Source organism: Pseudophryne corroboree, chromosome 3 (assembly GCF_028390025.1).
Source record: "Pseudophryne corroboree isolate aPseCor3 chromosome 3, aPseCor3.hap2, whole genome shotgun sequence".
Taxonomy (NCBI): Eukaryota; Metazoa; Chordata; class Amphibia; order Anura; family Myobatrachidae; genus Pseudophryne; species Pseudophryne corroboree.
This window is the reverse complement of record NC_086446.1, coordinates 753464497-753491732: the sequence shown is the minus strand read 5'-3', so window position 1 is coordinate 753491732 and position 27236 is coordinate 753464497. Positions and strand designations below refer to the sequence as shown.

The window sequence follows — 27236 nt, the reverse complement described above, 5'->3', positions numbered from 1 at the left end:
CCGTATCTATGAAAGCGGTAGTTAGAATAGAATTGTGATTTATCTGATAATGCTTGGAGGGATTCTTCAAATTTTATTTTTGCTGTTAGGTATAAAGATTTGTTGGCAGGGGTGGGTTGTAAGCTATAGTTGGAGTAAGTTTCTGTGAGGGATTGTTGTAATAGGAGGTAAGATTTAGAGCGATTCTTTTTTTCCTTAAGTTCGAAGTTTAAGACCGAACCTCTTAAGACTGCCTTTGCGGTCATCCAATATAGGGGTGGGTTAGTTGCTAAGAATTGTTTGTTGTTATCATGGTAGTCATCCCAGGATTGTTCTAGATGATTAATGAATCTAGGGATTTTAGAGAGGTGAGCAGGAAATCTCCAGGATTTATGTGTAGATTTCTCACTTTGAGTTTTAATTGTAGTCCATACCAATGCATGGTCAGATAAGGTGATTGGTTCTATTCCCGAGTCGAGTATTTGGGTAAATAAATTATTAGAAAGAGTGACATAATCTATCCGGGATAGAGAGTGGTGTGCGGATGATAGACAAGTGTATCCTCTGTCTGTAGGGTGGAGGGCCCTCCATACATCAATAAGTTGTAAAGACGATAGGAGCGTGGGGATACCTAATTTTGGTAATGAGTGATGAGACCTTCTGGGATGGGATCTGTCTAAATGCGGGTGTGATATCAGATTGAGATCTCCTCCCATAATAAGATTGTCAGAGGAGAAGGGTAATAATTTACGTAATATCAATTGAAAGAAGGCTTTCGAATACGAGTTAGGAGCATATAGTGTACATAACGTGTAAGTGTTAGAGTATAATTTTATGGTGACGATAACATATCTGCCCTCTGGATCTGATTCAGATGATAAAATCTCTAGTGGGAGTGATTTAGAAGCCAAAATTGCTACTCCTCTGGATTTTGAATTAAAGGAGGAGGAAATTAGCAGGCGCCAGTTGAGCATTTGTAATTTGAGTGATTCCGGCTGTGTAAGGTGCGTCTCCTGTAAAAAAGCAATATCCAATTTTTGTCTGTTTAGATATATTAATACCTTGCGTCGCTTAGCAGGAGTACCGAAACCCCCAGCATTCAGAGAGCCAACCCGTATAGTAGTTACATTAGCGTGTGCCATATGGGGAGTGTCGTGGAGAAGGACGTCCTAAGGAACCTGCAGCAAAACCTGTATTGGAAAGGGGAACAAAAGGGGAGAGAACAAGAAGGATGGGGGGGACACGACAAGAGAGAAAGAGAGGAGTATAGGTAAAACAGAGATACAAACCTCATATTTACAGTTGTATCCGCATGTGTGTGTATGCGGTACTTCCGCAAATAGGAGAGAAAACAGTGTAAAATTGGAACACTAAACATAGTGTTTAAATTTATCAAATCATCATAACGAAGCATAACAGGGGGCATCAATACCCTTATATATATTTGAAATAATCAGCCCTCATGGATAAAGCTATAGTGCAGGGTAATATCTGACCCATCCAAATCTATATTACCAGAGATCAGGCCTGAAAGTCCAGATATGAACTATTATGAATTGTTATATAAAGTTGAGGGTTGAAAAAGGGAGGGAAGGGTGGGGGGGTATAGCAGTATAAGACAAACATCCTGTGGGAACTGCATAGAATGGATGGAAGGGTTAGGGGGGGGGTAACCTTTTTGAAGAAGAGGCTTTGTAACGGAGTGTAGCATGGTGGGCACATCTCCTGAGAGAGGTGACCTCAACGAGAGACACTGGAAACTGGAGGTGTATCAGATATATCTTCGTTTTGAGACTGCTGGTCCTCGCTCCAGAATGCTTGTGCATCTTCCGGCGTGTTAAAGTCATAGTGTTTGTCTGCGAAGAAAATACGTAGGCGCGCTGGGTACATTAAAGCAAATTTCTGCTTAGCTGCGGCAAGTTGAGAACATATTGGAGTAAAGGCTTTTCTAGCTCTCGTGAGCTCCACTGAAAAGTCCTGAAACAGGTGAATGCGTTTGCCTTCCCATGTGAGGTTTTGAATCTGGCGCGAAGCCTTCCAGATAGCTACCTTGTGCAGGTAGTTGAGGCATTTAAAAATAACTACCCGCGGCCTCTTTTCTTGTGGTTTAGGAGGGGGGCCGAGTCTATGTACCCTTTCTATTATTAAGTCCTTGCATTCTGACTCAATTTTTAGTAGTTGCGGAAGCGTAGTGGAAACAAAGGTAAGCAGGTCCGGGCCTTTAACTGACTCCGGTATCCCTACTATCCTTATATTTGATCTCCTGGAGCGATTTTCTATGTCATCGACTTTATTCCACAGTTGGTGGTTTTCTTTCCGTAATAGTATAATATCTCGCTGGGCCCCTGACATATCATGGCAGACCGAGGCTACACGATGTTCTGTGTCTGTGACCCTTCCCTGTAGATGATGCATTTGTTGTGTGATGTCGGCTACTGCCCGCGTTAGCAGGGGTGTCATAGTGTTTTTAATAGCATCAACTATGTCCTGGTATGTCGCTGGGGAGTCAGGCTGTCGACGTACCTGCGGTGCGTTTTCATCATCTGCTGCTTCAGCTGCAGCTTTCTTCGAGGCCGGGACACTGTGTGTCGCTCCAGCGTCCGGCGCCATTATGGGGTCCGCGCGGCGCTTCTCTTGACGGCTCGTCTGATGTTTGGCGGCAGGCGGCGAGGCCAAAAACTTCTCCATCAGAGGGAGAAGTGGTCAGGAGGGTCGTGTAGCGAGGCTGTGGAGGCTCCAGGAGCCGTTAAGAATGTATATTGCTGGGTATTGTGCGGAGGAGCACGATCACGCTGTGCTCTGCATGCAACCGGAAGCGGAAGTCCTTACCGCCCTCTTTAACCAGATTTTCGGGGGCGCATCCTTTGCTCCGGCAACTACTCAAGCTGATATTGTTGTGATCCCCAAGCCTGACAGAGACCCCACTCAGTGCGGTAATTATATGCCCATTTCATTGCTCAATGTTGACTTGAAAATTTATGCAAAAATCCTGGCTTTGAGATTGGCCCCCCTTCTCCCTGCACTGGTACATCCCGATCAGGCTGGATTTATTCCAGGCCGACAGACCTCCGATAACACCAGAAGGGCCATTGATATTATCCATTCTATCCACCAACAAAAGTCCCCTTCACTGTTACTAGCCCTGGATGCGGAGAAGGCGTTTGATCGCATTTCGTGGCCTTTCGCCTTCTCGGTCCTCTAACGTATGGGCTTTTCTGGTAAGTTTTTTGATGGGGTCTCAGCACTGTATCGCAACTCCTCAGTGCGGGTCTCTGTCAATGGGGTCACTTCCTCATGCTTTGAGATATCTAATGGTACCAGACAGGGATGCCCGCTCTCGCCCCTGATCTTTGCCCTTGTCGTGGAGCCTTTAGCGGCTAGGGTTCGTCTCAATCCGAATATTACAGGGATTCGAATTGGCCGCATGGAACACAAAATTGCACTTTATGCTGACGATGTACTGGTTTCTCTTTCGAACCCGACATTGTCGCTCTCTCCCCTCCTCTCTGAGATTGACCTCTATTCGCAGTACTCGGGTTATAAGATTAACGCTACTAAAACAGAAGTACTCGATTTTTATATTACCCCTGCGTCTAGGTCGCAACTTGAATCAACATTTCCATTCTCCTGGCATAACCGAAAACTCAAATACCTAGGTATTTATCTAACCCACAGGCACCATCAACTCTTTCAGGCGAACTTCCCACATCTTTTGGACCAAAATCGCTCTGATCTCCAAACTTGGTCCTCCTATTTCATCTCATGGATTGGACGTGCCAATTCTGTAAAGATGAATGTTCTTCCCAGACTTACTTATCTTTTCCAGACGCTCCCGATCTATATTCCCCCCTACGTTTTTAAATTCTTGCAGTATCAAACTTCCCATTTTATTTGGGCCAATAAACATCCTAGAATTAAACTTTTGCTGCTACAACGGCCTTCCAGGGGCAGAGGTTTAGGCATACCCAATTTTAAATACTATTACCACGCAGCCCAGATGGCATCCTGTGTTCAGTGGTGTGGCCCGGGGGCGGACAAGGTGTGGATAGCTATCGAAGCTGGCGAGCTGGGACTCTCCACACTCTTCCCTTTTGTGGCTTCCAAGAACCGCCCGCCCTCGTGCCATCTCATCTCACCCAGTGGTGGCCCGTTCTTTATACATTTGGGATCTTGTTGTGAGGAAATATCAACTGGCCCCTAACCCATCCCCCCTCATACCTCTGTTCCATAATCCTGCCTTCCCTCCGGGAATGGTTAAATCTGCTTTCTCACTCTGGAAACAGGGAAACGTTGCCTTTCTTAACGACATTGCCTCTAGTACACCCTTTCCTTCATTTACCCAGATTCAGTCACAATACTCTCTCCCTCATAGTGAATTTTTCCGCTACCTCCAACTCAGACACTTTCACTCCGGGGTTCATACCACTCTCTCTTCTAGGCCTCTCACCACTCTTGAAAATATATGTCTGCGGCGCTCTTCTACGAAAGGTCTTCTATCAGATCTCTATGCTTTGCTATTGCAGGGCTCTGCTACTCCCAGAGATCACAGAGAATTGGCCTGGGAGAGGGATTTGGGTGTCACTTTGGATGAGGAGGAATGGGGTGAAATATGGAGTAATGCGTCCTCTAGCTCTATATGTGTTAGGATAAAGGAAAATGTGTATAAACTGGTATATTGTTGGTATTATGTACCTTCTCGTTTGAAGGCGATGTTCCCTGATGCTACAGACGGTTGTTGGAGGGGCTGTGTTTCTGAGGGGACATACATGCATATTTGGTGGACCTGCCCGAAGTTAGTACCTTTATGGAAAGAGGTTGTCCGACTTCTTTCATCCCTGTTTTCCACCCCAATCCCCCTGGACCCTAAATACTTTCTACTGCCTCTAGACCTTCCGACTTTAACTGCGTATCAGAACAAGTTATTACGTCATGTGGCTACTGCCACGACATGTCAAATTGCGAAGGCCTGGAGGTTGCCCTCCCCACCATCCTTACAATCCGTTGTCACTTACATTTGGTACGTCTATAAGATGGAATATATGACCAGTGTTATTAGACAATCAGCCAGGGCGTTCGATAAAATCTGGGCATCCTGGCTCACTTCCCAAAATGCCCCCTCCCCATTCGGTAGCTGTTAAGCTACGCACCCTTACATTTCTGTTGGCTGCCCGGATCCCGCCACTCGGACCTCCCCTCCTCTCTTATCTACCTCCCCTTTTGCTCACAATCTTGTTTCTTCCTTTTCCTGTCTCTATTTTTCCCGTTCTCTCATTCCCCTGGGCTGGTTGGCCACACCATAGACCTAGAGGACACTTTCTTTCCCTGCACTATCTCTGTCGTTTCACTTAAAAAAGAAAAAAAAAGAAAAAAGGATTTACTCACTTGATTATTGTTATATCTTTGTTGTGTACAACTTAGGCCCTCATTCCGAGTTGTTCGCTCGTTGCCGATTTTCTCTATTTCTTTTTCATCCACTAGGGGTCACTGGAGTACTCTTGGGATATGGACGGCTTCCACAGGAAGTAGGCACTGAATAAATTAATTTTGGAACTATACCTCCCCTCCATATCCCCGAGTACCTCAGTGTTTTTTCTGTGCTCGACACAGTTAGTAGGCTTGTGGCTTTGCTGCCACAGAGGTCCACATTTCATTGGATTTTTTCTAAGTTTTTTCTTTTTTCAACGATTTACCACATCCCTTCCCCCCTTCCAATAGGCGTGGGTCCGGGATAAGTGAAGGCTGCTTTAGCAGCTGTGGGTGTCGGACCTCTCTAAAAAGAGCTCCCTCACTACCACCTGCAGGACTAAAACCTGCAGTAAAGGCTGGACGGAACTTATAGAGAAGCCCCGTCATAGCCCTCACCACAGGGTCCAGGTATGTTGAACGGGGCGGTCAGCTCACGCTGCCGCCCCACTGTGTGGGATACTGTGTGTGTGTGTGTGTGTGTGTGTGTGGCCCAGGCCCTCGATGCCGCTTCGGGCTCCCTCTCCACCATAGCCCGGCTCCGTGTATAGAGAACGGTATACGGAGCATGGGGGGACACACAAATGAGAGTCAAAAGGCAGGTTTCTTAGCCTAGTGAGTAACTTTGCTGCCACAGTGATGTTCCCTGCACACAGAAATGTCAGGGTCACTGGATAAAATCTCATGATTCAACTCTTATTGATAAGGGAATACAGCAGCGCTGCATATGTATTACAAAAGGCTATGAAGTCTTTGTTAAAACAAGATTAACCATGTTTCCTGTCGTATTTCCAGAATTTCCTGTGTTACATCTCTCCTCCATTGAAGGCGCAGGGGTGTTAAGGGGAATTTGGGAGCAGGCATATGGCTGGCGTGCACTGCACTTGGCCAGATATATATTTATAGAGACACCTTAGTGCTATTTACTGAGTCGTGCAAGTTGTCTGTCTTTGTTTTTGGTTTGTTTTTTTTGTATTGTCTGTCTGCATGAGTAAGACACCAGCAATTACTAATAAGCAGTTTCCCTGCCATGTCTAAAACTTGGATATACATAATTATTTATATCATAACTGTTTATAATGATATTATCCTAAAGACTGCAAATCTGAATCATGGTTGTGGCAGCCAAATACTGTCTTTGTTCAGTGTTGTAAAGTAAGATATGTTATAACAATTGGTCAGCACATGGTGCTTTTTTTTTTCCTCCATTGCTCGCTTCCACTCCACCATGTGTTTTTCCTGTAATGTTTACCTCCACTGATTGCACACCTTTCCATTGTGCCCTACATGCAGGGTACATCATACTACTACATAAGCATCAGTTTTCCCATATATGAACTTGGCCCTTGTATGGCTCACCTCCCACAGTGTAACCTCCAAAGTGCGCCCAACATGGCTGCCCCATATGGTACACTTGTGGATGGGATGAAAAATACATAGGCCTGATGGTTTTGATGGAACCCTACTCTGAACTGTAGGACTCTGAAATCACCCCCATTTTGTGTCATCACTTCTAGGGGTGGACTATCCCACCCTGGGTAATCCTACGCCGAGCGCCTAATATGGCTGCTGCACCTGGTACCTTGTGAGGGTGGAATACACAACCCTTGGAAGTTATTACCCAAAATGCCTGCACCAATCCTGCGTTATGCTTTCTGTGGGCTTAAGGTTTTCTTTTATGTCTGTTGCTTGTCAATTGTTGTATTACTCAAATCCTCTGATGTCTGTAAAGCGCCTTGAGTCCTGTTGGAGAAAGAGCGCTATATAAATAAAATTATTATTATTATTATTATTATTATTATTATAAAACAGTATCTGTGGAGCAGTGTGAGTTCAGGTCTCACCTGCAGCAATTTTGGCTTAATTCACTTGGCCACACCACACTGGATACGCCCAATCTCATCTGATTTTGGAAGCTAAGCAGTGTTGGGCCTGATTAGCCACCTGGGAGTACAAGGTGCTGTAGGTATTTTTAATCTACAGCCACACCACACTGGATACGCCCAAACTCATCTGAGCTTGGAAGCTAAGCAGGGTTGCATACTGTTTTGCCATCTGGGGGAAACTGGTGATCCAACTAGATTGCATACTAATACAGGCTAGTTTAAACTGTTAAAAATAGCTCAGTTTGGGCTTACACTATCAATATAAACCTACCATAGGTTTTACAGTCAGGATAGCTCTCCAGAGCGCGCTCCCGGCGCCGGCCACTAGAAGGGCCCATTAACTAAGCTGTGGTCAAGCAGCAGTCATCTCAGGTTTTAAGCCTGTGCGAGGTCACATTTAGTTTCAGACTTGTAAAAATGTATTATACCTGTGTATCAGGATATGTGTATAGGGGTATATATATATATATATATATATATATATATATATATATATATATATGTGTGTATGTATGCATATATATATATAGAATATATATATTTATTAAAGTCTGAACATGTGTGAATATACATTGTTGTATGTATGTGTATATATATATATATATATATAATATGCTGACATTAAAAGTCTATTTTGCAGTAAGCAAGAATAATTGGTCAGCACTCAGTGCTTATTAACAGTATCTGTTGAGCACTGCAAACATGGCCACACCACAGCAGCTTTGCTTATTGTTTTTACAGGTGGCTCTGTAGCCAAGTGGTTAGGCTTTCCGGCCACAGTGAACATTGTGTTTGCATGACACTGGTTCAGATCCTGGTTTAACAGGTGTTTAAAAAAAAAAAAAAAAAAACCATGGTAGGACAACTTTTTCTTTTAATGTTACTTCCTGGTTCTTTCTCGGAAGTTGCTGCCCTACAACACTTAGACTCTGGAGGAGCGGGTGGTTGTTAGGAGTTTAATTTATTAATTGTTTTTGTACAGCATGACTCTACAGGAAGATTCACTATTGCTGGTAACCACATGCACGGTAATGCAGGTTTATACACACGTTACTTCCGTGGTGTACTTACTGGTTGGAGTACATGATCTCTTGCACTTACATGTGCAGCAGAGTACTGCAATGGAAGCATGCTGGGCCCATAACCCAGAGGTAGGCAGATTGAAACTATCCTCTGCTATATGCATTTATGCATAATCAAACAAGCAGCTTCGCTGCAAAGTCGGTCACACAGTGTGTCGGACAAAAACGAATCTGGGCCAGTGGCGCAATGTATAACGCATCTGACTATGCATAACAAGATTGTAGGTTCGTCTCCTACCTGGCTCGTTTAAGTTGCCGTGATCGTATAGTGGTTAGTACTCTGCGTAAAGACTGCACAGACAGTTTCAGTTACATTGTTGCGGTCGATTTGCCGCCAGCCCTCATAGCACCAGGCCAGTACGTCAGGTTCTCAGCGAAGGCTGAACAATTTCCAGAGACAATTGCATTTATTGGGTGTTTTACTACATATCGGAGTATACCCTACACAGCAGTAGGGCTGTTGCTTCGCCCTGCTTTGGTAAGGGTTTGAGGTAACAAGGCTGTAGTGGCAGGGCATTCCAGTTCAGGTTTGCCCTAAATAAAGACCACCTTACACTTCTTGCTGCCTACAGCTTCTTTGGACGTTGGCAATTGGTTCTTGCGTTTTCAGCTTCGCTAGTAGCGCATAACGTCCACTTTGGCTACGTTCCTAACAGGCGGAGTCGGATTCCAAACGAGATAGATCGCAGACCAAGTGGGGAGGAAAATCTGATTTCCTACCATTGTCTATGCGAATTCCTGAATGATTCCGTCTCAACGACTTCAATTCCTAGGTATGATTCTCAATATGGTAAATCAAAGAATTTACATACCCGAACAGAAAGTACAGGTCATTCGTCATCTGGTACAATTAGTGCTCAAGCCACGCACAGTCTCGGTTCACTTGTGCATTCGCCTATTAGACATTGGTGGCGGCTTTCGAAGCGCTTCAGTTCGGAGGACTTCACTCACGTCCTTTTCAATTGGATGTGTTCGCACAGTGGTCGGGCTCGCATCTGCAGATTTACTGCAGAAGTGAGGTTGTCTCCAAGGGCCAGAGAGTCTCTACTCTGGTGGCTCAAAGTACAGAATCTAACCGCAGGGAAACGGTTCGGTGCCTGGAATTGGATAATTCTCACGGCAGACGCAAGTCTCAGAGGTTGGGGAGCTGTAGTTCAAAATTATCAGCTCCAGGGTCTCTGGGCGGATCACGAAAGATTGCTGTCTATAAATGTCCTGGAACTCCGGGCAATTTACAATGCGCTACGACAAGCAGTGCACAGGCTGCAGGCTCAGGCTGTTCAGGTGCAGTCAGACAATGCGACGGCGGTCGCATACATCAACAAACAAGAAGGAACGAAAAGCCGTATGGCAATGCGGGAGGTACAGATGTGTCCACGTGCATCTTTGCTGTGTCCCGTCATGTATGGCACGGTTTTGCATGCTATATACTCAGAGATTTAGTCATGTCTTGTGTTTTTTTTTCTTAATTTGCTTCCTTAATATGTTACTTTATACATATTATTTTATGGCAAACAAAAATTTTAAAATTCATCCACTCCTCATGAAAAACAGTTTAGCTGTGTTTTGCATGTTGTGCCAAATTTGTAAAAAAAAAAAAAAAAAAAAAAAGCAAAGATGTAAGTAGTCACATCTGTAGCTTGAATCCTCTATTGGGCCGAGTATCACCAAATGATATTGTCGGCAGTAGTCATTCCGGGAGTGGACAACTGGGAGGCGGATTATCTCAGCCGTCTGAATTTTCATCCAGGAGAATGGGCATTAAATCCAGAAGTATTTCACATGCTGGTCCAGAAGTGGAGTTACCCGCAGGTGGACCTGATGGCATCTCGCCACAATCATCAAACGCCCTAGGTCGTGTCCAGAACGAGAGATCCAAAGGCAGTGGCGGTGGATGCTCTCACAATCGCGTGGCCATACAGTCTCGCGTATCTATTTCCACCGTTTCCGCTGCTCCCTCTGTGGCTAAAACGGATCAAAGGAGAGTCCGTCACAGTTATACTAGTGGCGCCTCTTTGGCCTCGGAGAGCTTGGTTCTCGGATTTCTGCGGTCTACTCGCAGTCGGTCTTTGGCCGCTCCCACTACGTTCTGACCTGTTACAGCAGGGTCCGTTCCTTTTACCCGATTTAGCGCGGCCGCGTTTGACGGGGTGGCTGTTGAGACAGCCCTCTTAAGAAGAGAGGGCATTCCAGAATCAGGTATTCCAACCATGTTACGAGCTAGGAAGCCGGTTACGGCAGCTCATTATTACAGAATTTGGCGTGCCTAGGTTAGATAGAGGTCTGAGTTTATCCACACTAAAAGTGCGGATATCGGCGTTGTCCATTTATTTTCATAGTAGATTGGCCCTATTGCCGTCGGTTCACACCTTTTATGCAGGGTGTCCTCAGAGTTCAGCCTCCATTCACTCTACCTACTGCGCCATAAGACTTGAATCTGGTTTTTAGATTTCTTAGTCTTTTTATTATGAACCCTTACAACAAGTGGATATTAAATTTCTCACTTGGGAAAATAATGTTTCTTTTAGCCTTAGCGTCAGCAAGGCGTGTTTCAGATTGGGTGCTTTGTCGTGCAAACCACCATATTTAGTGTTTCATGATGACAGAGCGGAATTCCGGGCGAATTCCGCTTTTCTACCAAAGGTAGTGTCATCTTTTCACATCAATCAACCATTAGTAGTTCCTATGTTAACAGGAGACTCTGGTAGGTTGGATGTGGTACGCGCATTACGCATTTATGTATCCCGAACGTCGACCGTTCGTAAGACGGATACGTTGTTTGCTCTCTATGATGCTGCCAAGATGGGTTGGCCAGCTTCTAGGCAGACCTTATCCAGTTGGATTAAAGTGACCATACGTCAGGCTTACCTTCATGCTAGGTAACAGCCGCCTACATCAATAACAGCTCATTCCACACGTGCTGTGGGAACATCATGGTCAGCGAGTCGTGGAGCTTCTACGACACAGCTTTGCCGGGCGGCTACATGGTCTTCGGTGCACACGTTTGTGCGCCTCTACAAGTTTCATACGTTTGCGGCATCAGCATCTAGCTTTGGCCGCCTAGTGTTACAGGTGCCAAACAGCTCTCCCGCCCACGGGGGGGAAACTTTGGTACGTCCCAAGAGTACTCCAGTGACCCCTAGTGGATGAAAAAGAAAATAGGATTTTGGTACTTACCAGGTAAATCCTTTTCTTTGAATCCATAGGGGGCACTGGACGCCCACCCAGAGCAGTTTACCTGGTTTGGGGTAGGTTCAATAGATCTTATGGTAACACACTTTCACCGACTGGTTCAGATTAACAAGTTATGGTGTCAACTGGTTAGTTGTCAGTAATGTTGGGGCAACTTTATTGTTGTCCGTTATGTTATATGTAATGCTCCATTGTCAACCTCTCTATCGCTCCTGTTCGGCTCAGTAAAAAACACTGAGGTACTCGGGGATATGGAGGGGAGGTATAGTTCCAAAATTAATTTATTCAGTGCCTACTTCCTGTGGAAGCCGTCCATATCCCAAGAGTACTCCAGTGCCCCCTATGGATTCAAAGAAAAGGATTTACCTGGTAAGTACCAAAATCCTATTTTTGCGATTAGTCGCTTACTGCGCATGCGCAATGTTCGCAGAGCGCATGCGCTTAGTTATTTTACTCAACAGTTAGGTATTTTACTCACTGCATTACGAGGAATTTTCTTCGTTCTGGTGATCGGAGTGTGATTGACAGGAAGTGGGTGTTTCTGGGCGGAAACTGACCGTTTTATGTGTGTGTGTGAAAAAACGCTGCCGTTTCTGGGAAAAAAGCGGGAGTGGCTGGAGAAACGGGGGAGTGTCTGGGCGAACGCTGGGTGTGTTTGTGACGTCAAACCAGGAACGAAACTGACTGAACTGATCGCAGTGGCAGAGTAAGTGTCGAGCAACTCAGAAACTGCTAAGAAATTTCTATTCGCAATTTTGAGAATCTTTTGTTCGCAATTCTGCTGGGCTAAGATACACTCCCAGTAGGCGGCGGCTTAGCGTGTGCAATGCTGCTAAAAGCAGCTTGCGAGCGAACAACTCGGAATGAGGGCCTTAGTACTATATTGTTTTTCATGCCTACGAAACACACCGTTTATATGTATTACCGTGAATCGACCAATAAAATTCTTCTAGAAACATAGAATTTGACGGCAGATAAGAACCACTTGGCCCATCTAGTCTGACCCTTTTTTTTTTTTATCCTTTAGGCAATCTCAACCCTTTTTGGACCTTAATTCTTTGTAAGGATATTCATATGCCTATCCCAAGCATGTTTAAATTGCTCTACAGTCTTAGCCTCTACCACCTCTGATGGGAGGCTATTCCACTTATCCACTACCCTTTCTGTGAAGTAATTTTTCTTTAAATTTCCCCTGAACCTCCCCCCCTCCAGTCTCAGTGTATGTCCTTGAGTTCTAATACTTCTCTTCCTTTGAAGAATGTTTCCCTCCTGGACTTTAAGACCCTTGATATATTTGAAAGTTTCTATCATGTCCCCCCTTTCCCTTCTCTCCTCCAAACTATACATCATACTTGTACATACACACGGAGAGAAAGAAAGCTCTGGTGTGGGCGCACTCTTAGGGGAAAAAAAATCAAAAAAATATATATATATAATTTTTTTGAAAAATGAATAGAAAAAGTTGTAAAAGCAATATTTATTAGCAAATTGATTAAAAGTTATTAGTTATCCCACTATGATCAGAAAGTGTCTAGGTGTTGGTTAATATGAAATTAAATTATTATTTTGTATTATACTTTATTGGAAATAACCAACAGAGGTATAAGACAGCAGGAGACAAAGAGAAAAAGAAAGAAATGTTCTGGTCTCGTTAATCACACAAGATAGATTAGAAGGGTTGCAGACACTGGCTAGTCTAGCAACCGTTTCTCCTGACCAGCACAGAAATTCTGTGTTACTGACAACAGAGAGATCCAATAATATATCTTTGAAAGACCAATACAATGGTCAATGTCGGACAAATTACTGATCACCAGATATACCATCAATCACAAATTGAAATTTAGAGACATATCTGACCATTTTTGGAGCATAATGCAGACATAGCCATGCTGGATGGAAAAGAAGAGCAGAAGGAAAGGGAAAAGCAGAGAGGAGGGGAAAGAAAAAACGGGTACGTTTGGAAAAGACAGGAGAGGGGGTATAGAGGTGAAAAAGTGGTGATCCTGCTGTTGGTGTCCACCCTTCTAATGAAGGGGAATAGTGTCCTTCTCTACAACACCAGGTATTCCCAAAAAGTCTCCTTTGAGGTACTGACCCGGCCCAACGCTGCTTAGCTTCCAAGATCGGACGAGATCGGGCATTAACAGCGTGGTATGATAGTAGAGAGGCTATCTACCAATGAGAGTGCACCTATATAAGAGGAGTGAAGAAGAATGGGGAAAAGGGGGGAAGTGCAGTAATGGTGTGGATCTGCTTTCCTCGTTAGGCGGGGGGACTCATCTACCTGATGGCAAATGATACCCCTGGATCGAGGATGAGAGTCCACAGAAAAAGGCTGGGTCAGTGAAAAGAGGGTCTGGGAGGAGTGGAAGAATTACAGGCAGAATCGAGTACCGATGCACCGACTCATCCTAGACCTCAATGTAGATCCAAATCTACCTTCTTTCCTCCTGACAATAATAACCCGGAAATTAGGGTTTTTCTTAATCAAGTCTCCAAGGAATTTGACAATATCTATGCCAAAAGCCGACAGGGCCTCTATCACTTCCCTAAGAATCTTAAATTTAAAGAACGCAAAGCATTACAAGAATTGGAAACCTGGCATGATGTGATTTTCAAACCATCTGACAAAGGCGGAAACATTGTGATTTGGCCACGAGATATGTATATCGCTGAGGCTCATCGTCAACTCCTCAATACTTCCTGCTACAAAAAACTCCTCAACGATCCTACCACTAGATTTTCAACTGCCTATAATCTAATAATACAACGGGCGATAACAAATGGCACAATCTCTAGATCTGAACAGAAATACCTGACTACCCAGAATCCAAGAACGCCAACTTTCTACTTACTTCCGAAGATACACAAGGATGCCTCTACACCGCCTGGAAGACCCATTATGTCTGGAAATGGGGGCCTCCTGGAACAACCGAGCCGGTTCCTTGATCTTCACCTTCGTGACTATGTCCTTGCCTTACCTTCTTATTTGCAGGACACAGCTGATCTACTACGTAAAATCCATAATGTACACTGTAGTGATAATCTCTTATTAGTAACATTGGACGTGGAATCACTTTATTCCAGCATTAATCATCACCAGGGGATCACAGCGGTCAAGTATTATCTAGACCAAGGAGGAGCCAATGATTTCTCGGATTTTCTTCTAACATTATTGGATTTTGTCCTGTCTAAGAACTACTTCGTGTTCCAGGACCAATTTTTTCTCCAAATAAGGGGAACAGCCATGGGCGCAGCATGCGCCCCAACGTATGCCAACCTGTTTTTAGGGTGGTGGGAGCACTTCTACGTTTTCAACCATGCAAATGAGAAATACACCTCACACGTGGACTTGTGGCTGAGGTACATAGATGATGTTTTCATCATCTGGAATGGAGATAAGGAACTCTTAATCGATTTTATTGCATTGTTGAATTCCAATGATTTGAACATCAATCTGACTCATACCATCAGCCCCAAGCAGGTTCCCTTTCTTGATTTGAACATCTACAGGTCACATACGGGGTATCTAGAAACAGAACTATATAGAAAGGAGACTGCAACCAACAGTCTCCTCTTTCAAACCAGCTCTCACTTTCCGCCTACCATTGAGAACATACCCAAAGGAGAATACCTCCGACTCCGACGCAATTGCTCTGAGGATCATATTTTCCAAATCAAGAGCTGGGAACTTACCAATCGCCTTTTGGCCCGAGGCTACAGCAAACGATCATTAAAAAGAGCCTACCAGTCCACTATTGCTGTCAAGAGAGAGCAACTTATTTTTAGGGCCAAACAGACAATTTCAGAAGATACAGATCCTATAAGATTCATAGGAACCTTCTGTCCGGAGTGGAAGATGCTTCAAGATGCCATAACCAAACACATTCCCATACTCCGTTTGGATCCAGATCTATCATCCGCTGTGGGCCCATCCATACAAATGAGTTGGCGTAGATCCAAAAACATCAAAGACCGTTTAGTTCGAAGTCACCTATTACCTACAATACCTAGGAAGCCGACCATAATAGGTTCCTTTCCGTGTGGCCAATGTAAGGCCTGTACACACATATTCCGAACCAATGGGGTCACAGACAAGTACGGACAACCAACCACAATACCACATTTTTTCAATTGTAATACCCAGGCGGTAATTTACTGTATCACTTGCAGTTGCAATATTAAATATGTCGGCATGACATCACGAAAACTGAAAGAGAGGATCCTTGAGCATCTGGGCAATATACGTAATGCTTCTAAAGATCTGGCACGCATGAGACAACTCACTACGGTTGCCAGACACTTCCACGTGCAACATAAAGGTCAGATAAAAGACTTCAAAGTCTTTGGCCTGGACCGTATTCATTTGGGAATACGAGGAGGTGACATGACCAAAGAATTGTATAAAAAAGAGAGTGAATGGATTTTTCGCCTTGGCACCCTAAGACCTGCTGGCCTCAATGAAAATATTAATTTTGGTGCTTTTCTATAAAACACCCACCACCATCCTCAATACTAATTATTTACTCATCCATTCCCTCCCAGTCACCCCACTTATCTCTCACCATCACACTATTTTCTTCACATTTTTCAATTTCTATCACCAATTCCCCCCTCCACCCCATCCTTGTCACTTTCCCCACTCTCACTATCACTCCCAACATCATTAACTCAATGTTGCACACACTCACTTAATCATTTTCATTCACGTGCATTATACTTATATCCCCCCCAGAAAATGGTGGGTCTTACCCCCTATCCCCCACACCATCAATCCCTACTTCGGTAGCAGCACTCACACACAGTTTACCCCATTCATTTCCTCATCCTTTTTCATCCTCTGCAGCACTTCACATTGCAACTTAGCACGCTCCTGTTACCCATTCACCACAATTTCTGCTAATCCTCCATAACAATCAAACTTTTTAAACTATTTCTGATAACCCTTTTCATTAATTTCGATTTAATTTTATTTTCATCATCTTTATTAATTTCAATTATTATTTACTTATTCTTCATCAATTTTTAATAATTCAAGGTTTACCATGTTCTTTTTCATTTTATTTATAACACGAGTTGTCACCTCGTGCGCCCGGGTTACCATGGCAACACATAGATCCCTCGTCTAATACTGGCATACCCTTGTATAATATGGCGCCTTGGAGCTCATCATAAATACGTCAGCCAGGTTTTCCTCCCCCTTTCCCCTGCGCATACTCATCGGCGCATCATCCCTTCCTTTGCTACACCCTCGACATGCGTCGCAGACGTCATCACGTTAGGTATTTCCCTACGTGCACATTCTCCCTGCCCATGTGACCGCACTCCGGTCATGTGCCGCTCACGTCAGTCACGTGTCGCTGACGTCACCCGGCACATACAGGGAACGCGCTCGCACAGCTGTCTAATAGCGGTGAGCAAAATGTGATTGGCTGCTACCCTAATTGACAGGGTTTTTAAACCTTACATCGAGACAAGGAACCTGAGATCCTGGAAGTGAACAAGCCCAGCGGGTGAAACGCGTTTTCACGGGATCCCAGCAGGAGATTCCTTCAGACATATTCACTGATTACCAGAGGTTCCTGGAGTTGGATTTACACCTATCATGAGTATCAAACCTGTTTGTCTTTTACCTCATAGATGTTAATCACAATCATGGTATAGAGACGTAGTAATTCCAATTTGGTGGTTCTCCACCTACCGCATAGTCTGTGGCCTATCTGACATCTAATTATATGACTTAGTAATTTATCTGTATATGCTTCAGACAACATGCTAACCTTGTGCTAAAACTGTGAATTTACACCATCACACTACCTAGTGCTTAGGCACAGGACGTAGTTGGTTCCAGTTTCCCAGGAACCGTCCATCAATCTTTGTGTATTGTGCATGGCATGCTAATTTTTCCTATATAGAGACAACAGGCACGCCATCCCCCTCCCTTGGACAATCTATCCGTTACCCTCAACTCTATCATTCCACCTACTTTACTCTACCATTTTTCCACTCCTCCCAGACCCTCTTTTCACTGACCCAGCCTTTTTCTGTGGACTCTCATCCTCGATCCAGGGGTATCATTTGCCATCAGGTAGATGAGTCCCCCCGCCTAACGAGGAAAGCAGATCCACACCATTACTGCACTTCCCCCCTTTTCCCCATTCTTCTTCACTCCTCTTATATAGGTGCACTCTCATTGGTAGATAGCCTCTCTACTATCATACCACGCTGTTAATGCCCGATCTCGTCCGATCTTGGAAGCTAAGCAGCGTTGGGCCGGGTCAGTACCTCAAAGGAGACTTTTTGGGAATACCTGGTGTTGTAGAGAAGGACACTATTCCCCTTCATTAGAAGGGTGGACACCAACAGCAGGATCACCACTTTTTCACCTCTATACCCCCTCTCCTGTCTTTTCCAAACGTACCCGTTTTTTCTTTCCCCTCCTCTCTGCTTTTCCCTTTCCTTCTGCTCTTCTTTTCCATCCAGCATGGCTATGTCTGCATTATGCTCCAAAAATGGTCAGATATGTCTCTAAATTTCAATTTGTGATTGATGGTATATCTGGTGATCAGTAATTTGTCCGACATTGACCATTGTATTGGTCTTTCAAAGATATATTATTGGATCTCTCTGTTGTCAGTAACACAGAATTTCTGTGCTGGTCAGGAGAAACGGTTGCTAGACTAGCCAGTGTCTGCAACCCTTCTAATCTATCTTGTGTGATTAACGAGACCAGAACATTTCTTTCTTTTTCTCTTTGTCTCCTGCTGTCTTATACCTCTGTTGGTTATTTCCAATAAAGTATAATACAAAATAATAATTTAATTTCATATTAACCAACACCTAGACACTTTCTGATCATAGTGGGATAACTAATAACTTTTAATCAATTTGCTAATAAATATTGCTTTTACAACTTTTTCTATTCATTTTTCAAAAAAATTATATATATATATTTTTTTGATTTTTTTTCCCCTAAGAGTGCGCCCACACCAGAGCTTTCTTTCTCTCCGTGTGTATGTACAGATACTCTCTAGCTCTGGGCGCACCGCCAATAAGGACCATAATTGAGAAAGCGTTTTCCTTCTCAATATCTGTCCACTTTGGCCTCTTTTCCATTCCATTATAATTTATACCGGTGCCAGGTCCTTCTTTTTCTCTTGCTACCAAATGTCTATGCTGTAGGATAAATACAGTCTCTGACCAAGGCACGGTCTCTTTTGTTTGATCAATCCTTATATTCTTATCATATCTATATTCTTATCCCCTTGATCTCTTTTAGCAGCCACTTTTGCTCCCCAGTCTTTGTGACTGCCAGTCAGCCCCCTTATATCTCATAACAAGAAAAGGGGCTCAATACTCATATTCATAAGAAGTCTGCCAACCCAGTATGTCCACTTTTTCACTAAAAAATGAATTGTCAAAACGCCTGAAAACCAACATTGTAGACCCTTTCTCGGACACCTATGAACACACCACTCCCAACTTAGATTGGCGTACTCCTTTTCTCAAGTTACAGAGGAACTTGCAGAAGAGGACACGGCTCTCATGGGATGTTACAACATTAGAGAATTACATTAAACATAAGATCGTGCCCCGTGGCCTTAGACCGAAGGTTTTCCCCTCCTTTCCCCTTGCAAGTGATAACTTGAAAAGTGAATGGGAAGCGGCCCTACTTAAGTGCTCACATGAATTACTTCACCTATTGGTGAAACATGACACGTTGTTACTCGACCAGGTAGAGAAAGAAATAGAGGAAACTGGTAAAATACTAGAATCATGGGAAAAAGATCTACCCTTCCAGGCAGCCTTCGAAAAACATAAGAAGGAATTTGAGTTGTATGAACAAACTATAGTGGATCGTAAAAGGACCAAATTCATTCGTGATAAACAAGATTTTGCTAAGGGGGACATTTTTAGGTGGAATCCTACACCTCCAAATCGGAATCGTAAACCAAGAGAAGATCCCACCTTCTCGGAATTTGAATCTTCGACTAGTGGAGATTCGGCAAGTGAAACTTTCGAAGAAACTGATAACTTCCACCCCCATTTTTTAGATCAAGGTCAGAGATCAAGAGGCCGCGTCAAAACACGAGGAAAACAAGGAGAGGGGGAAAGAAGACGCGACGGTCGAAACTCGGACTGGGACACATCCAGGACATCACGATATCCGGCCCGGCAGAGAAAGGCAACGAGATAACCTCGGACCAATCGAGCTTATTGCAAGTTATCAATCTATCTACCCGGCCCCTTTCCCCTGATCACATGGCAGTACTCAGTAAAGGCCTCTCTTTCTCTCCATCCAGATCTTTTAATCGATTCTCCTGGGAGAAAGACTTAAGATTATTTGGTAGGAAGCTCCTACTAAAGAAGTTTTTCTCTAAACGTCAAGAGGGGCAACTATCTGACGATAGTGAGTCATGCCTTTCCTCTGACGATTTAAATGCCATTCAAGAACTGGAAGAATTACAGGCAGAATCGAGTACCGATGCACCGACTCATCCTAGACCTCAATGTAGATCCAAATCTACCTTCTTTCCTCCTGACAATAATAACCCGGAAATTAGGGTTTTTCTTAATCAAGTCTCCAAGGAATTTGACAATATCTATGCCAAAAGCCGACAGGGCCTCTATCACTTCCCTAAGAATCTTAAATTTAAAGAACGCAAAGCATTACAAGAATTGGAAACCTGGCATGATGTGATTTTCAAACCATCTGACAAAGGCGGAAACATTGTGATTTGGCCACGAGATATGTATATCGCTGAGGCTCATCGTCAACTCCTCAATACTTCCTGCTACAAAAAACTCCTCAACGATCCTACCACTAGATTTTCAACTGCCTATAATCTAATAATACAACGGGCGATAACAAATGGCACAATCTCTAGATCTGAACAGAAATACCTGACTACCCAGAATCCAAGAACGCCAACTTTCTACTTACTTCCGAAGATACACAAGGATGCCTCTACACCGCCTGGAAGACCCATTATGTCTGGAAATGGGGGCCTCCTGGAACAACCGAGCCGGTTCCTTGATCTTCACCTTCGTGACTATGTCCTTGCCTTACCTTCTTATTTGCAGGACACAGCTGATCTACTACGTAAAATCCATAATGTACACTGTAGTGATAATCTCTTATTAGTAACATTGGACGTGGAATCACTTTATTCCAGCATTAATCATCACCAGGGGATCACAGCGGTCAAGTATTATCTAGACCAAGGAGGAGCCAATGATTTCTCGGATTTTCTTCTAACATTATTGGATTTTTTCCTGTCTAAGAACTACTTCGTGTTCCAGGACCAATTTTTTCTCCAAATAAGGGGAACAGCCATGGGCGCAGCATGCGCCCCAACGTATGCCAACCTGTTTTTAGGGTGGTGGGAGCACTTCTACGTTTTCAACCATGCAAATGAGAAATACACCTCACACGTGGACTTGTGGCTGAGGTACATAGATGATGTTTTCATCATCTGGAATGGAGATAAGGAACTCTTAATCGATTTTATTGCATTGTTGAATTCCAATGATTTGAACATCAATCTGACTCATACCATCAGCCCCAAGCAGGTTCCCTTTCTTGATTTGAACATCTACAGGTCACATACGGGGTATCTAGAAACAGAACTATATAGAAAGGAGACTGCAACCAACAGTCTCCTCTTTCAAACCAGCTCTCACTTTCCGCCTACCATTGAGAACATACCCAAAGGAGAATACCTCCGACTCCGACGCAATTGCTCTGAGGATCATATTTTCCAAATCAAGAGCTGGGAACTTACCAATCGCCTTTTGGCCCGAGGCTACAGCAAACGATCATTAAAAAGAGCCTACCAGTCCACTATTGCTGTCAAGAGAGAGCAACTTATTTTTAGGGCCAAACAGACAATTTCAGAAGATACAGATCCTATAAGATTCATAGGAACCTTCTGTCCGGAGTGGAAGATGCTTCAAGATGCCATAACCAAACACATTCCCATACTCCGTTTGGATCCAGATCTATCATCCGCTGTGGGCCCATCCATACAAATGAGTTGGCGTAGATCCAAAAACATCAAAGACCGTTTAGTTCGAAGTCACCTATTACCTACAATACCTAGGAAGCCGACCATAATAGGTTCCTTTCCGTGTGGCCAATGTAAGGCCTGTACACACATATTCCGAACCAATGGGGTCACAGACAAGTACGGACAACCAACCACAATACCACATTTTTTCAATTGTAATACCCAGGCGGTAATTTACTGTATCACTTGCAGTTGCAATATTAAATATGTCGGCATGACATCACGAAAACTGAAAGAGAGGATCCTTGAGCATCTGGGCAATATACGTAATGCTTCTAAAGATCTGGCACGCATGAGACAACTCACTACGGTTGCCAGACACTTCCACGTGCAACATAAAGGTCAGATAAAAGACTTCAAAGTCTTTGGCCTGGACCGTATTCATTTGGGAATACGAGGAGGTGACATGAACAAAAAATTGTATAAAAAAGAGAGTGAATGGATTTTTCGCCTTTGCACCCTAAGACCTGCTGGCCTCAATGAAAATATTAATTTTGGTGCTTTTCTATAAAACACCCACCACCATCCTCAATACTAATTATTTACTCATCCATTCCCTCCCAGTCACCCCACTTATCTCTCACCATCACACTATTTTCTTCACATTTTTCAATTTCTATCACCAATTCCCCCCTCCACCCCATCCTTGTCACTTTCCCCACTCTCACTATCACTCCCAACATCATTAACTCAATGTTGCACACACTCACTTAATCATTTTCATTCACGTGCATTATACTTATATCCCCCCCAGAAAATGGTGGGTCTTACCCCCTATCCCCCACACCATCAATCCCTACTTCGGTAGCAGCACTCACACACAGTTTACCCCATTCATTTCCTCATCCTTTTTCATCCTCTGCAGCACTTCACATTGCAACTTAGCACGCTCCTGTTACCCATTCACCACAATTTCTGCTAATCCTCCATAACAATCAAACTTTTTAAACTATTTCTGATAACCCTTTTCATTAATTTCGATTTAATTTTATTTTCATCATCTTTATTAATTTCAATTATTATTTACTTATTCTTCATCAATTTTTAATAATTCAAGGTTTACCATGTTCTTTTTCATTTTATTTATAACACGAGTTGTCACCTCGTGCGCCCGGGTTACCATGGCAACACATAGATCCCTCGTCTAATACTGGCATACCCTTGTATAATATGGCGCCTTGGAGCTCATCATAAATACGTCAGCCAGGTTTTCCTCCCCCTTTCCCCTGCGCATACTCATCGGCGCATCATCCCTTCCTTTGCTACACCCTCGACATGCGTCGCAGACGTCATCACGTTAGGTATTTCCCTACGTGCACATTCTCCCTGCCCATGTGACCGCACTCCGGTCATGTGCCGCTCACGTCAGTCACGTGTCGCTGACGTCACCCGGCACATACAGGGAACGCGCTCGCACAGCTGTCTAATAGCGGTGAGCAAAATGTGATTGGCTGCTACCCTAATTGACAGGGTTTTTAAACCTTACATCGAGACAAGGAACCTGAGATCCTGGAAGTGAACAAGCCCAGCGGGTGAAACGCGTTTTCACGGGATCCCAGCAGGAGATTCCTTCAGACATATTCACTGATTACCAGAGGTTCCTGGAGTTGGATTTACACCTATCATGAGTATCAAACCTGTTTGTCTTTTACCTCATAGATGTTAATCACAATCATGGTATAGAGACGTAGTAATTCCAATTTGGTGGTTCTCCACCTACCGCATAGTCTGTGGCCTATCTGACATCTAATTATATGACTTAGTAATTTATCTGTATATGCTTCAGACAACATGCTAACCTTGTGCTAAAACTGTGAATTTACACCATCACACTACCTAGTGCTTAGGCACAGGACGTAGTTGGTTCCAGTTTCCCAGGAACCGTCCATCAATCTTTGTGTATTGTGCATGGCATGCTAATTTTTCCTATATAGAGACAACAGGCACGCCATCCCCCTCCCTTGGACAATCTATCCGTTACCCTCAACTCTATCATTCCACCTACTTTACTCTACCATTTTTCCACTCCTCCCAGACCCTCTTTTCACTGACCCAGCCTTTTTCTGTGGACTCTCATCCTCGATCCAGGGGTATCATTTGCCATCAGGTAGATGAGTCCCCCCGCCTAACGAGGAAAGCAGATCCACACCATTACTGCACTTCCCCCCTTTTCCCCATTCTTCTTCACTCCTCTTATATAGGTGCACTCTCATTGGTAGATAGCCTCTCTACTATCATACCACGCTGTTAATGCCCGATCTCGTCCGATCTTGGAAGCTAAGCAGCGTTGGGCCGGGTCAGTACCTCAAAGGAGACTTTTTGGGAATACCTGGTGTTGTAGAGAAGGACACTATTCCCCTTCATTAGAAGGGTGGACACCAACAGCAGGATCACCACTTTTTCACCTCTATACCCCCTCTCCTGTCTTTTCCAAACGTACCCGTTTTTTCTTTCCCCTCCTCTCTGCTTTTCCCTTTCCTTCTGCTCTTCTTTTCCATCCAGCATGGCTATGTCTGCATTATGCTCCAAAAATGGTCAGATATGTCTCTAAATTTCAATTTGTGATTGATGGTATATCTGGTGATCAGTAATTTGTCCGACATTGACCATTGTATTGGTCTTTCAAAGATATATTATTGGATCTCTCTGTTGTCAGTAACACAGAATTTCTGTGCTGGTCAGGAGAAACGGTTGCTAGACTAGCCAGTGTCTGCAACCCTTCTAATCTATCTTGTGTGATTAACGAGACCAGAACATTTCTTTCTTTTTCTCTTTGTCTCCTGCTGTCTTATACCTCTGTTGGTTATTTCCAATAAAGTATAATACAAAATAATAATTTAATTTCATATTAACCAACACCTAGACACTTTCTGATCATAGTGGGATAACTAATAACTTTTAATCAATTTGCTAATAAATATTGCTTTTACAACTTTTTCTATTCATTTTTCAAAAAAATTATATATATATATTTTTTTGATTTTTTTTCCCCTAAGAGTGCGCCCACACCAGAGCTTTCTTTCTCTCCGTGTGTATGTACAGATACTCTCTAGCTCTGGGCGCACCGCCAATAAGGACCATAATTGAGAAAGCGTTTTCCTTCTCAATATCTGTCCACTTTGGCCTCTTTTCCATTCCATTACAATTTATACCGGTGCCAGGTCCTTCTTTTTCTCTTGCTACCAAATGTCTATGCTGTAGGATAAATACAGTCTCTGACCAAGGCACGGTCTCTTTTGTTTGATCAATCCTTATATTCTTATCATATCTATATTCTTATCCCCTTGATCTCTTTTAGCAGCCACTTTTGCTCCCCAGTCTTTGTGACTGCCAGTCAGCCCCCTTATATCTCATAACAAGAAAAGGGGCTCAATACTCATATTCATAAGAAGTCTGCCAACCCAGTATGTCCACTTTTTCACTAAAAAATGAATTGTCAAAACGCCTGAAAACCAACATTGTAGACCCTTTCTCGGACACCTATGAACACACCACTCCCAACTTAGATTGGCGTACTCCTTTTCTCAAGTTACAGAGGAACTTGCAGAAGAGGACACGGCTCTCATGGGATGTTACAACATTAGAGAATTACATTAAACATAAGATCGTGCCCCGTGGCCTTAGACCGAAGGTTTTCCCCTCCTTTCCCCTTGCAAGTGATAACTTGAAAAGTGAATGGGAAGCGGCCCTACTTAAGTGCTCACATGAATTACTTCACCTATTGGTGAAACATGACACGTTGTTACTCGACCAGGTAGAGAAAGAAATAGAGGAAACTGGTAAAATACTAGAATCATGGGAAAAAGATCTACCCTTCCAGGCAGCCTTCGAAAAACATAAGAAGGAATTTGAGTTGTATGAACAAACTATAGTGGATCGTAAAAGGACCAAATTCATTCGTGATAAACAAGATTTTGCTAAGGGGGACATTTTTAGGTGGAATCCTACACCTCCAAATCGGAATCGTAAACCAAGAGAAGATCCCACCTTCTCGGAATTTGAATCTTCGACTAGTGGAGATTCGGCAAGTGAAACTTTCGAAGAAACTGATAACTTCCACCCCCATTTTTTAGATCAAGGTCAGAGATCAAGAGGCCGCGTCAAAACACGAGGAAAACAAGGAGAGGGGGAAAGAAGACGCGACGGTCGAAACTCGGACTGGGACACATCCAGGACATCACGATATCCGGCCCGGCAGAGAAAGGCAACGAGATAACCTCGGACCAATCGAGCTTATTGCAAGTTATCAATCTATCTACCCGGCCCCTTTCCCCTGATCACATGGCAGTACTCAGTAAAGGCCTCTCTTTCTCTCCATCCAGATCTTTTAATCGATTCTCCTGGGAGAAAGACTTAAGATTATTTGGTAGGAAGCTCCTACTAAAGAAGTTTTTCTCTAAACGTCAAGAGGGGCAACTATCTGACGATAGTGAGTCATGCCTTTCCTCTGACGATTTAAATGCCATTCAAGAACTGGAAGAATTACAGGCAGAATCGAGTACCGATGCACCGACTCATCCTAGACCTCAATGTAGATCCAAATCTACCTTCTTTCCTCCTGACAATAATAACCCGGAAATTAGGGTTTTTCTTAATCAAGTCTCCAAGGAATTTGACAATATCTATGCCAAAAGCCGACAGGGCCTCTATCACTTCCCTAAGAATCTTAAATTTAAAGAACGCAAAGCATTACAAGAATTGGAAACCTGGCATGATGTGATTTTCAAACCATCTGACAAAGGCGGAAACATTGTGATTTGGCCACGAGATATGTATATCGCTGAGGCTCATCGTCAACTCCTCAATACTTCCTGCTACAAAAAACTCCTCAACGATCCTACCACTAGATTTTCAACTGCCTATAATCTAATAATACAACGGGCGATAACAAATGGCACAATCTCTAGATCTGAACAGAAATACCTGACTACCCAGAATCCAAGAACGCCAACTTTCTACTTACTTCCGAAGATACACAAGGATGCCTCTACACCGCCTGGAAGACCCATTATGTCTGGAAATGGGGGCCTCCTGGAACAACCGAGCCGGTTCCTTGATCTTCACCTTCGTGACTATGTCCTTGCCTTACCTTCTTATTTGCAGGACACAGCTGATCTACTACGTAAAATCCATAATGTACACTGTAGTGATAATCTCTTATTAGTAACATTGGACGTGGAATCACTTTATTCCAGCATTAATCATCACCAGGGGATCACAGCGGTCAAGTATTATCTAGACCAAGGAGGAGCCAATGATTTCTCGGATTTTCTTCTAACATTATTGGATTTTGTCCTGTCTAAGAACTACTTCGTGTTCCAGGACCAATTTTTTCTCCAAATAAGGGGAACAGCCATGGGCGCAGCATGCGCCCCAACGTATGCCAACCTGTTTTTAGGGTGGTGGGAGCACTTCTACGTTTTCAACCATGCAAATGAGAAATACACCTCACACGTGGACTTGTGGCTGAGGTACATAGATGATGTTTTCATCATCTGGAATGGAGATAAGGAACTCTTAATCGATTTTATTGCATTGTTGAATTCCAATGATTTGAACAT

General features: G+C 43.6%; 3 pseudogenes; 2 read left to right on the top strand and 1 right to left on the bottom strand.

Moving 5' to 3' along the window:
• Positions 1-13652: 13652 nt before the first annotated feature.
• On the bottom strand, positions 13653-13770 carry LOC134892783 (5S ribosomal RNA; annotated as a pseudogene).
• Positions 13771-17812: 4042 nt separating this feature from the next.
• On the top strand, positions 17813-17930 carry LOC134892782 (5S ribosomal RNA; annotated as a pseudogene).
• Positions 17931-23901: 5971 nt separating this feature from the next.
• LOC134892781 (5S ribosomal RNA) lies at positions 23902-24019 on the top strand (annotated as a pseudogene).
• Positions 24020-27236: the final 3217 nt, after the last annotated feature.